At 47.8% G+C, this 13,044-nt stretch overlaps 1 long non-coding RNA gene across 1 annotated transcript; it reads right to left on the minus strand.

The window, feature by feature from the left end:
• Nucleotides 1-2,067: 2,067 nt before the first annotated feature.
• On the minus strand, nt 2,068-7,679 carry LOC147095512 (uncharacterized). Its single transcript, XR_015074804.1, has 2 exons — nt 7,070-7,679; nt 2,068-3,337 (listed from the first exon to the last, which is right to left on the minus strand). It is a non-coding gene; the product is annotated as an uncharacterized LOC147095512 (long non-coding RNA).
• Nucleotides 7,680-13,044: the final 5,365 nt, after the last annotated feature.

Genomic DNA, 13,044 nt, shown 5'->3' on the forward strand with positions numbered 1-13,044 from the left:
CCTGCAGAGACCTCCACAGCACTCGGCCAATCCAGCCAAGCAGTCCTCACCCGAGCCACAAGGTGCACAAGACCTCGCTAGGTACCTTATCCGCCGAGAATTGTTAAGTTCAGGCCTTCTAGAATTTGATGACCGTCCTGAAAATTATTGGTCATGGAAAGCGTCCTTCCTGAGTACCACCAAGGACTTGAATCTGTCAGCCAGAGAAGAACTAGATTTGATGACAAAGTGGCTCGGAGCTGAGTCGTCAGAACAGGCGAAGAGAATTCGCTCAGCGCATGTCCGCAATCCCACAGCAGGCTTCAACCTGGTTTGGCAACGTCTCGAAGACTGTTATGGGACACCAGAAGTCATTGAACACGCACTACTCAAGAAGATTGAGGACTTTCCGAAGCTAACCAACAAAGATAATGTCGAGCTCCGAGAACTGGGCGACATTCTCCTTCAACTGGAGTGTGCCAAGGGAGAAGGTTACCTGACCGGCCTCTCGTATTTGGATACAGCTCGTGGGGTAAACCCAATAGTGGAAAAGCTCCCCTACAACCTTCAAGAGAAATGGATAGCTAAGGGATCCAAGTACAAGGAGGACAATGGAGTGGCATTTCCCCCCTTCTCTCTCTTCTCCGGGTTCGTCCAACAACAGGCAAAGGTGAGGAATGATCCAAGTTTCACTTTCTCCACCTCCAGCAGTTACGCTCCTTTGAGAACAGAGAAACCCACAAAGTACAGCAACAAAGCCTCTGTGAGCGTGCACAAAACAGATGTTCCAGCCGAACCCTCAGTCAACCAATCCAGTTCTGCTGGGAATAAAGTGGATGACCCAGATCGTCAGTGTCCAATACACAAGAAGCCCCACCCACTCAAAAAGCGTCGAAGCTTTAGAGACAAGCCTATTGATGAGCGCAAATCATACCTGAAAGAGAATCGCATCTGCTTCAGGTGTTGTGGGTCGACTATGCACATGGCAAAAGACTGCAAGGCGACAATCAAGTGCTTTGAGTGCAACAGTGAAAAACACATCGCAGCCCTGCATCCAGGTCCTCCTCCTTCAACCACCGAGAGTGCTGCGGTTGACAAAGAGGATAGCGGGGAGCAAAGCGAAAGCACATCTTCTTCAGTCACCTCCAAGTGTACAGAGGTTTGTGGAAATGCAAGCAGCCCACGCTCATGCTCCAAAATCTGCTTGGTTAAAGCATATCTTGCAAGGAGAAAGGAGAAGGCAATCAAAATGTACGCAGTGCTTGCTGAGCAAAGTAACAAGTCTCTAGCAAAGACAGAATTCTTCAATCTCTTTGAAGTCAAGGCCAGCGCAGCTCCGTACCCGCTAAAAGCCTGTTCAGGGACAACAGAGACTACGGGTAGGAGAGTTGGGAACTTCATGATCGAGTCCATGGATAGGAAACTACAGCTTCCCCTCCCCACCTTAATTGAGTGTGACATGATGCCAGATGATAGGACGGAAATTCCCTCCCCAGAGGTCGCACGCCATCAGCCCCACCTACAGCCAGTTGCCAACAAGATTCCAGCTGTGGACCCGAACGCTCCAATCCTCCTGCTCTTGGGAAGAGACATCTTAAGGGTGCACAAGGTGCGTGAGCAAATCAGCGGGCCCCACAATGCTCCTTATGCGCAGTGGCTTGACCTGGGATGGGTCCCCATGGGTGGAGTTTGCCTGGGAACAGTCCACAAACCAGCGGGTGTCAACGTCTATAAAGCAAACGTGTTGCACGACGGTCGCACATCCTTTCTCAGCCCATGCCCAAACAGGATCCAGGTAAAGGAAGACTACGATGGCACGACGCAGCATCATAGGTCAACCTCCTCTGCCTGTGAGGAAGAGGCAGGCCTCACTGTGAGCACAGACAGCCTAGGATGCTCAGTGTTTGAAAGGTCCAAGGATGATGACAAGCCAGCACTATCCATGGACGACAAAGCTTTCCTAACCATCATGGATGAGGAGGTTTACCAGTGTTGTAGCTAATTTGGGGCTACGTGGACCAGGTGATATTCTAGGTCGACACGATCCCAACAGAAGCCTTTGGAGTCAAATAAAACTCTGACCACGAGTGAATGGCAAAGTAAAAGAATGCTTTATTGCAGAGCTCTGGGAGAAGCAGCTATACACCCGGTGTGCAATCGCCACACTTCTCATTTTACACACACAAAGCCCCTGCCTATATACAGGGGTCAAAACAAATTACCTCAGATTACTAATCACCGCGATACCCCGTGACATCTATAATGGTTACCTATTTTAAGCAAGCGATGGACCCTAGGTCTAAAACCTTTTTTGGGACCTTTAACCGCAGACAGGAGAAGCAGAAGTCCAACCTATTTTCCGTCGCAAGGTGACCACAATCGTTCAATAACAAAACTGCAGCTGGCATTATCTCATCCCAGCCTACGTGCGAGTTCAGGGGGCCCCTTTGTCAACCAGTTTAATGTCAAGTATCCCGACAGTCTTTGCAAAGTCCTTAGTACTGAAATTCTCCTTAACAATCCCTCCTTTTGGTCCTGGATCACGATCTTCTTGGTCCAGCTGACCATCAATCTTCTTTCTTCACAGTGTTGTTCCTACAACCACTGACTCACCCGAGGGAAGGCAGTTGGTTCAGGTTGGTCATCCTTGTCCTTTTCCATAAGCGATAGTTCATCCGCCTGAATCACACTGACTGGCATTACCGGTGTCACTGCCATTTTGCAACAAGCTCTCACTATAGTTAGCAGATAAGGGGGGTTTACACTGGTATTATAGGATGTATAATACCATCCCTCAAACTCGGTCATTTCATAACCCGCCGTCCTGAGGGCGGAACAATTCATTCCAGTAAAAGGGTTCCGTCGGATTGCACCCCTGGTGGCAGTACGGTTTCCGACTACCTCCTCACACGGTACGTTAGTTTGGTTCTGGTGGTGCATCCATATCAGCATTTGAGTAACATTAAAGGCCACCGGACGAAGGGGTATTCCACCCCTACTATGTATCGGGATGTGGATACAGACCCAACAGCTGGACTGCTCCCTTTTCTTAGCATACTCGTAGGACATATAAACAAAGGTATTTACGTGTAAATTACGCTTACACCGCGGTCTGCCCCGGGTTACCGTAACAATGCATATTATCGCAACTAAACATATTACGGTCTTCATTTTCAATTTTAAGTAAGGACTGCCTGTCTGAAACTGGCTTATGGTTTCTCTGGCCCTCCCGATAACACTCTTGTAACAACGCGTTAAGATAAAAGCACACAAGCACAACCGATGCAATAAGCCACGAAATAAATGCCCACACAGGCAAACAGATCAAAGTATCAGGCATTAATCAGCTGATGTTGACCTGGAAAATAATACAAGGGTGTATTATTAGTAACTTCTATGCACACCCCTTCTGAGGTAGATTAAGGCTTAAAACTTAAAATGGGTGTTGGATGTCAGCAGGTCAGAACGATCCAAACACCATAACAGATCTCGCATAATCGCAGTCACCTTTCCAAGGCCGAGTACGAGTTCTGTAACCCCGAAGCGTAATCCTTATGCCTTAACCAAACAGTATCAATTCTCAATCTGCGTTGTACGCCCCTACAGATTGAGTCCTTAACACAATACCTTAACAACTTTAATCTTAATTTTATGCTGGTTACATTCATTTAGTCAGTCTTTTCTTTCGTGGTTTCACTCTCCCCGGTAGTCTCCGTCTCAGGAGGCTCCAGGGATGACTTTGGCTCATATATCTTTAGCTGTGTCCAATGTTTCCACACTCCCTTTCCCCGTATGTCTAGACAGGCGCAAGTATCTCCGCTAATAATAACTTCGTAAGGCCCATTCCATTTGGGAGCAAAGCCTGATTTGGTTGGTAATACCTTTAGCATTACCCTAGTTCCCGCTGTAGGGACTTCTGGTAACGGGAAGGGGAATTCCTTCTCGTCCTGCTCCCTCTGGCGGTACCTTACCTGCGTCCGCATTTCTTTTAGTTGTTTACTCATTTCTTGGACATATCGCCGTAGCTTGTCCTTTAAGGGGCCTACATCCACCCCTCCCGTAATTATGCCTTCTGGCAATTGCATTGCTCGTCCTGTCATAAGTTCATACGGGGCAAGGCCTGTGGTACGATTACAGGTGGCTCGTAATTTCATCAGAATGATAGGTAACACTTCCACCCATGTTTTTCCCGATTCCTGCATGGCCTTAGCCAGCGCATTTTTTAGTGTTCGGTTCATTCTTTCTACCATCCCCGAGCTTTGGGGATGGTAGGGTATATGAAACTTTTGCTTAATTCCCATTAACTGGCACATATGTTTGACCACACCTCCTGTGAAGTGGGTCCCTTGATCCGAATCTATCTGGAGCGGCATTCCCCAACGTGGGATTACCTCCTCCGCCAAGATTCGAGCGACTGTAGTGGCCGTACAATTTCTGGTGGGAAAGGCCTCCACCCATCTTGTGAATTGATCAATGATTACCAAGCAATACGTCTTACCCTTTGACATGGGTAGGGGCCCCGTAAAATCAATTTGCAAGTGCTCCCATGGCCCTCGGGGCCTGGGTTGGTGTCCTAATCTAATCTTAACCGGTCTTCCTGGGTTATGCTGAGCGCACACGATGCATCGTTGACAATACTTAGCAATGTCCCGCCCCATACCCTTCCACCACCACTCCTTACCTAAAGTCTGTTGCATCGCCTCCTTTCCAGAGTGGCTTAATCCATGGTGTATTTCGAGTCGGGTATTCTGTATACACTCGGGGGCCATTACCTTGTTATTTATTCGCCATACTCCGTCTGCTGTTGGTCTGGCTCCTTGTTCTTTCCATCTTTGCCTTTCACTAGGTAATATATCCTCGTGTAGCTCAGCAATACTAATTTCATTTCCTGGGCTATCTACACTGGCTACAGGTTCCTCGGGTTCCCATCCTAAGGCTAACTCCGCGGATTGTTTCGCTATCTGCTTTCCTTCCTTCCGTTCTAGGTTTGCTTCTTTCCGTTCCAAGATCAGGGCTGCCTGAGCTGCCCTGTCAGCTGCCTGGTTGCCCATATAACCCGTCCATTCTGGACTGTCTCTGGCTGGTTCTTTTTGGTGTGCTTTAATCTTTATTACTGCGACCTGTTTAGGCTTATTACTCGCTTCCAGGAGGGCTTCGATTCTTTCCTGATGTCTTATGGGGGTTCCTCCGGTAGTTACAAATCCCCGTCTGCCCCATGCAGTCATGTAGTCATGGACTACACCGAACGCATATCGGCTATCTGTCACATATATTTACAATTTTATTCTCGGACTCTTCTAATGCTACTGTCAGAGCCACTAGTTCTGCTACTTGGGCTGACAAGCCTCCTTCAAGTCTCCCCGATCGTACAGTTCTCATCTGACTATTTACTACCGCCCAGCCCGTACGAGGCTGTCCGTCTATATATTTTCGGGACCCGTCCACGTACAGGGTCTCTTCAGCCCCTGGTAACGGAGTGTCTTTTATCTTGTCTCCCTCTAAGTCAGCATCTACATCTCCACAATCATGGGAAATACCCGACCCCAATACTCCTTCAACGGTTTTGGTTGCTTACAGTCTCTAATAAAGTGTCCTACCTTACCACAATTGTGGCAAGCGCCTTTCGGTTTTGTCCCTGACCCGACATTGTCGGATTGGACTGCACTTACTCTCTCCTTCTTCACTTACTCTCTCCTTCTTCACTTACTCTCTCCTTCTTCACTTACTCTCTTCCTTCTCCCTAGTCTGTAATCCGTCAACGCCACATGCCCATTCAACTATCTCATCATATACTCTGGTAGTCAGTACTCCTAGTTTTAGGATTGCCTGATGGGGGGGGGGACAGCCCATCTTTAAATGCCTGGATAAAGGCTGGGTCTGTTCTCACCGCGTTTGGCTGTCCAGAGGATTCTCCGTAGACGGCGAACAATCGTTCCCCGTATTCTGAAGAGCCCTCTCTTTTGTTTACACGCCGTTATTTTATTCCAATTTGTGGGGGCCTCTCCTAACACCCCTTGTACTGCTATTTTGTATAACTGGAAGGCGGGAGTCATTTCTTCCTTATTCATTTTTAGTGGGCATTGATTCACCCATCTTCCGTTGCGGTAGTCTGTGTTGGCATTGCCAGCGCCTTGGTTTTCAGGCACCAACCGCCATCTGTCCACGGGGCATGCTGCCTGCACTAATTGGTGTACGTCCCTAAGGTGGAGGGAATGACCCTGCCAAACTGAATCCAGCTCCGCCCAAAATTTAGTGTTAGAACTCCGGGTCTGTAGTTTTCCCAGACGGCTCATAACGGCTTCCTTTTCACCTGGGGTAAATGCTTTCCAATCTGCTCTTCCCCTATTAGCAACCACTAGGTCATTCAGTGGGTCTTGCCTTGTCACCGGTGCTACATTATAAACTGGGGGTGCGCTGGGGTTGGTATATGGGGGCAGAGCTTCTTCTCTCCCTGTCTCTCCCCAGGTTTGTCGGTTATATTCTCTCAGCCATTGTTGTTGTCCTTCATTAACTCCTTTGAGGACTTCTATTTGCTTTTTACATCCCTCACACTCTGTTCGGAGGTTATCTATCTGAAGTTGTTTTCCCTTAAGACTCACCGCTGCCTTTTCTGCCTGTTCTATCAATCCTGCCAATTGATGAACCAACAGTACTCCTGCTTTTTTAGTTCTTCCCTTTTTCTGTGTGTCCCACCATGACCGCTGTCGGTCCAAACTTTTGGATACGTCCCACCCGTCTTCCTGCATTCTTTCAATAAGGGTACATCTATCCGTCATAAAAGTATCGATGAGGGAGCCCGGGGGCCCCCGCTTCAGATCCTTACTCGACATTATGTCCCTTGGTCACTATCTTCGGCCCCCCGATTCTGAGAACACAAATACCTTTCTCTCGGGGTCCGTCACGTGTAGGTAAAGGTTGGTCCGGCTCCTTTACCTCTCCTCTCTTCCAGTTCTCCTCCTAGGCTATACCTGGTTTCCCTGGAATCTCCAGTTCTCCTCCCAGGTTATACCTAGTTTCCCTGGAAATACAAGAAATAATGCAGTCTTACGGTTGTTAGTATCCTAGCACAATTTTACATATGCCATCTCACCTCTCTTTTGTTCTTTTAGATCACTCGAGCGTGTGTCCGCTTGATCAGGGCGGCCAGTCACTCGGTGACCCTGCTCGCAGCGCCAATTGTTGTAGCTAATTTGGGGCTACGTGGACCAGGTGATATTCTAGGTCGACACGATCCCAACAGAAGCCTTTGGAGTCAAATAAAACTCTGACCACGAGTGAATGGCAAAGTAAAAGAATGCTTTATTGCAGAGCTCTGGGAGAAGCAGCTATACACCCGGTGTGCAATCGCCACACTTCTCATTTTACACACACAAAGCCCCTGCCTATATACAGGGGTCAAAACAAATTACCTCAGATTACTAATCACCGCGATACCCCGTGACATCTATAATGGTTACCTATTTTAAGCAAGCGATGGACCCTAGGTCTAAAACCTTTTTTGGGACCTTTAACCGCAGACAGGAGAAGCAGAAGTCCAACCTATTTTCCGTCGCAAGGTGACCACAATCGTTCAATAACAAAACTGCAGCTGGCATTATCTCATCCCAGCCTACGTGCGAGTTCAGGGGGCCCCTTTGTCAACCAGTTTAATGTCAAGTATCCCGACAGTCTTTGCAAAGTCCTTAGTACTGAAATTCTCCTTAACACCAGGACGATGGACACAGCTGGGTGGCACCCTTACCATTTCACTCTCCCAGACGCCGTCTTCCGAGTAACAGGGAACAAGCTATGAAGCACCTCTGCTCATTCAGGAGAACACTGGAGAAAAGGCTAGAAATGAAGGGCCATTACATAGAGTTCATGCAGAAGATGCTGGACAATGACCAAGCTGAGCCTGCTCCACCTCTGGAGGAAGGTAAAGAACACTGGTACCTGCCAACATTCGGTGTGTATCACCCACAAAAGCCAGACCAGTTACGAGTTGTGTTTGATTCAAGTGCTAAATGTAAAGGAGTGTCTCTGAACGATGTACTCCTCAGCGGCCCAGACTTGAACAACACCTTGTTGGGAGTTCTTCTGCGGTTCAGGAAAGAACCTGTAGCCCTGACAGCAAATGTGCAGCAAATGTTTTATTGCTTCGTCGTCCGAGAAGACCACAGGGACTATCTCCGCTACCTGTAGCATGAGGACAATGACATCAACAAGAATGTGGTGGAGTACAGGATGAAGGTCCACGTGTTTGGAAACAGCCCTTCACCTGCTGTGGCTATCTACTGCATGAGGCGAGCCGCTCAGAAAGGTGAGCAAGAATATGGCTCCGATGCGAAGCATCTTGTTGAGAGACAGTTCTATGTTGACGATGGTCTTACCTCGGTTACCACACCTGAAGAAGCAATAGATCTCCTGACAAGAACCAGAGCGATGTTGGCAGAGTCCAACCTGAGACTACACAAGGTAGCATCGAACAGTGGACAGGTGATGGAAGCCTTCCCTGCAGAGGACCGTGCTAAGGATCTGAAGGATTTGCACCTTGGAGTGGATCCTCTCCCCCTTCAACGGAGCCTGGGGCTCTCCTGGAACCTGGAAACAGACAGCTTCACATTCCTGGTGTCCCGTGAAGAAAGGCCATTCACACGGAGAGGCGTCCTGTCTACAGTCAACAATTTGTACGACCCTTTGGGGTTCGTAGCTCCCATAACAATGCAAGGAAAAGCATTAGTACGGGAACTCTCATCAGATCAGAGTGAGTTGAATGCTCCACTCCTCCCAGAAAAAGAAGCAAAATGGAACCTATGGAAGGAGTCCTTGAAGGCTCTCGAAGACCTGCACATAGAGAGGTGCTACATTCCAGGCTCGCTGTCTTCAACACAGAGAAGAGAGCTGTGCATCTTCTCAGATGCTTCCACAGTAGCAATAGGAGCTGTGGCCTACTTGAGAGCAGCTGACACCGATGGGAAATACCATGTGGGATTCATTATGGGGAAGTCCAAGTTGGCCCCTCGGCCTGCCCACACCATTCCACGTCTCGAGCTTTGTGCAGCTGTGTTGGCTGTTCAACTGTACGAGTTGATCAGAGACGAGATTGACATCGATGTGGGCGCCGTCAAGTTCTTCACGGACAGCAAGATTGTACTTGGTTACGTCCATAACTCCACAAGAAGGTTTTCTGTGTATGTTTCCAACCGGATGACTCGTATCAGACGATCCACTCACCCTGACCAGTGGTGCTATGTCTCCACAGACCTGAACCCTGCAGACCATGCTACCAGGTCTATACCAGCAGCACACCTACAGCAAAGCAGTTGGTTCTCGGGCCCCTCTTTCCTGTCTAATGTCAACACAGAGGAGACTCCTGAGTCCAATCCCTTCACCCTTGTGGAGCCTGAAGCTGATACTGAGATTCGGCCTGAAGTTACGACCCTGGTCACCAAAGCCTCAGAATCTCAGTTGGGCTCACAACGCTTCGAGCGATTCTCAAGCTGGAGAACACTCTGCCGAACCACAGCCCGACTCATTCATGTAGCAGCATCCTTCAAGGGGAATTCGGACAACGTAGAATGCAAAGGATGGAAATGTTCTAAAGAAGTATCCAGCACAAGTGAGCTTTCACAAGCGAAAGGTGTGATCATTCGTTCTGTCCAGCATGATGTCTTCAAGGAGGAATTCAAATGTCTTGAAGAGGGACAGACATTCCCTAAGCAAAGCCCACTTAAAAAGCTCAACCCAGTTACAGATGAAGATGGTTTGCTCCGGGTCGGAGGGCGCATATCATCCGCAGACTTGTCAAGAGAAGAAAAGCACCCTCTGATCATCCCGCGCACCCATCACATTGCCACACTACTCGTGAGATACTATCATGAGCAAGTGGCTCACCAAAGGATGTTTTCTTTAGGTTTATTTTGTATCTGTAGTGGTACAATGGAATTGTACCAAGCGGGGAGTGTGCTGTCTCTCTGTAGCAATTTATGTTAGTTTTCCAGTTAATTCAGGGGTTTGAGTAAGTTGGGTCGATTCCCATTGTGTGTCGCCACCTAGTGGCTATTTGGTACCTAGCAACTGCAGTAAAAGTGCAGTAAAGTGTAGTAAAGCACAGTAAGTGCAGTAAAGTAAACTACTGTATATTACAGACCTACAGCGGCACATGCTCTGGGAAGTTATATTGTTCCCACACCTGAGTCTTGGATATTATTTGTCTGTAAGTACTTGAGAATGTTATAGATGATTAGTGTACACTGTGTGTTGCAGAAAATGTTTAGTTTGTAACTTTTCTCTGCAAGCAAACTTACACAGCTAGCCATGAAGTGCTCGCTCTCTGTCTAGCTGGTTAACTAGTAGCTGTATTTTGATGCACTATGTACAGGGCTAATTTAAAGAGAATGCCTTCCAGTTTGCTAAATGTATATTCACAGTAAGCTGTGTTTCCACGTGTTTGGTAATTTACATGCCAAATGTACTGTTTGCTCAGGCGTACCTACATTTGTGTATGCATATCAGTTATGCGCTTGTATACTAATGTGTGCTTCCATTTCTGTGTTGTATTTCAGTTTTACAATAAGAATCTTTCACTAAAGCTTTACAAGAAAAGTCAAGCCTTGTGATTTTTATGGGAAGATATCAAGTTGTTAGCTACCTGTCTAGCTCTGCATAGGAACGCGCTGCGAGGGCAGAAAACTCCCCATACCATTTAATATCCCACCCAGTCTAATCCCACTCTGCTGCTCACTCCCCATACATTTTAATATCCCACCCAGTCTAATCACACTCTCCTGCTCACTCTCCATACTCTTTAATATCCCACCCAGCCTAATCGCACTCCCCTGCTCACCTCTCATATCCTTTAAAATCCCACGTAGTCTAATCCCACTCTCCTGCTCACACCTCAGACCCTTTAATATCCATCCAGTCTAATCCAACTCTACTGCTCACTCCCCATACCCTTTCATATCCATGCAGTTTAATCCCACTCTCCTGCTCACTCCCCAAACTCTTTAACGTCCCACAGTCTAATCGCCCGCACCTGCTCACCCCTCATGTCCTTTAAAATCCCACATAGACTAATCCCACTCTCCTGCTCACTCCCCATACACTTTAATATAACACCCAGTCTAATCCCACTCTCCAGCTCACTCCCCATACCCTTTTAATATCCCACCCACTCTAATCCCACTCTTCGGCTCACTCCCCATACCCTTTAATATCCCACCAAGTCTAATCCCACTCTCCTGCTCATTCCCCATACCCTTTAGTATCCCACCCAGTCTAATCCCACTCTCCTGCACACTCCCCATACACTTTAATATACCATCCAATCTAATCCCACTCTCCTGCTCACTCCCCATACCCTTTAATATCCCATCCAGTCTAATCCCACTCTCCTGCTCATTTCCCATACCATTTAATACACCATCCAGTCTAATCCCAGCCTCCTGCTCATTTCCCATACCCTTTAATATCCCACACAGGCTAATCCCACACTCCTGCTCATTCCCCATACCCGTTAATATCCCACCCAGCCTTATCCCACAATCCTGCTCACTCCCCATACCATTTAATGTCCCACCCAGCCTAATCCCACTCTCCTGCTCACTTCCCATACATTATAATATCCCACACAGACTAATCCCACTCTCCTGCTCACTCCCCATACCTTTTAATATCCGACATTCTAATCCCACTCTCCTGCTCCCTCCCCATACTCTTCAATATCCCACCCAGTCTAATCCCACTCTCCTGCTCACTCTCCATACACTTTAATATACCACCCAGTCTAATCCCACTCTCCTGCTCACTCCCCATACACTTCAATATCCATCCAGTCTAATCCCACTCTCCTGCTCGCTCCCCATACACTTTAATATCCATCAAGTCTAATCCCACTCTCCTGCTCACTCCCCAAACACTTTAATATCCATCCAGTCTAATCCCACTCTCCTGCTCACTCCTCATATACTTTAAAATCCCACGTATTCTAAACTCACTCTCCTGCTCACTCCCCATAGCCTTTTAATATTCTCCCAGTCTAATCCCACTCTCCCGCGCACTCCCCATACCCTTTAATATACCACCCAGGCTAATCCCATGTCCCGCTCACTCCCCATAATGTTTAGTATCCCACCCAGTCTAATCCCACTCTCCTGCTCACTCCTCATACCCTTTAATATACCATCCAGTCTAATCCCACTCTCCTGCTCACTTCCCATACCATTTTTATATTACACCCAGTCTAATCCCACTCTCCTGCTCACTCCCCATACCCTTTAATATGCGACAGTCTAATCCCACTCTCCGACTCACTCCCCATGCCATTCAATATTCCACCTAGACTAATCCCACTCTCCTGCTAACTCGTGATATCCTTTAATATCCCACCCAGTCTAATCCCACTCTCCTGCACACTCCCCATAGCCTTTAATATCCCACACAGTCTAATCCCACTCTCCAGCTCACTCCCCATACCCTTTGATATCCCACCCAGTCTAATCCCACTCTCCTGCTCATTCCCCATACCATTTAATACACCATCCAGTCTAATCCCAGTCTCCCGCTCACTTCCCATACCCTTTAATATCACACACAGGCTAATCCCACAATCCTGCTCACTCTCCATACACTTTAATATCCCACCCAGTCTTATCCCACACTCCTGCTCACTTCCCATACATTTTAATATCCCACACAGACTAATGCCACTCTCCTGCTCACTCCCCATACACTTTAATATAACACCCTGTCTAATCACACTCTCCAGCTCACTCCCCATACCCTTTTAATATCCCAGCCACTCTAATCCCACTCTCCGGCTCACTCCCCATACCCTTTAATATCCCACCAAGTCTAATCCCACTCTCCTGCTCATTCCCCATACCCTTTAATATCCCACCCGGTCTAATCCCACTCTCCTGCTCACTCCCCATACCCTTTAATATCCCACCCAGTCTAAACCCACTCTCCTGCACAGTCCCCATACACTTTAATATACCATCCAATCTAATCCCACTCTCCTGCTCACTCCCCATACACTTTAATATCCCATCCAGTCTAATCCCAGTCTCCTGCTCATTTCCC

Source organism: Somniosus microcephalus, unplaced genomic scaffold (assembly GCF_052327205.1).
Source record: "Somniosus microcephalus isolate GS21.2 unplaced genomic scaffold, FLI_Smic_1.0 unresolved_chr1, whole genome shotgun sequence".
Classification (NCBI taxonomy): Eukaryota; Metazoa; Chordata; class Chondrichthyes; order Squaliformes; family Somniosidae; genus Somniosus; species Somniosus microcephalus.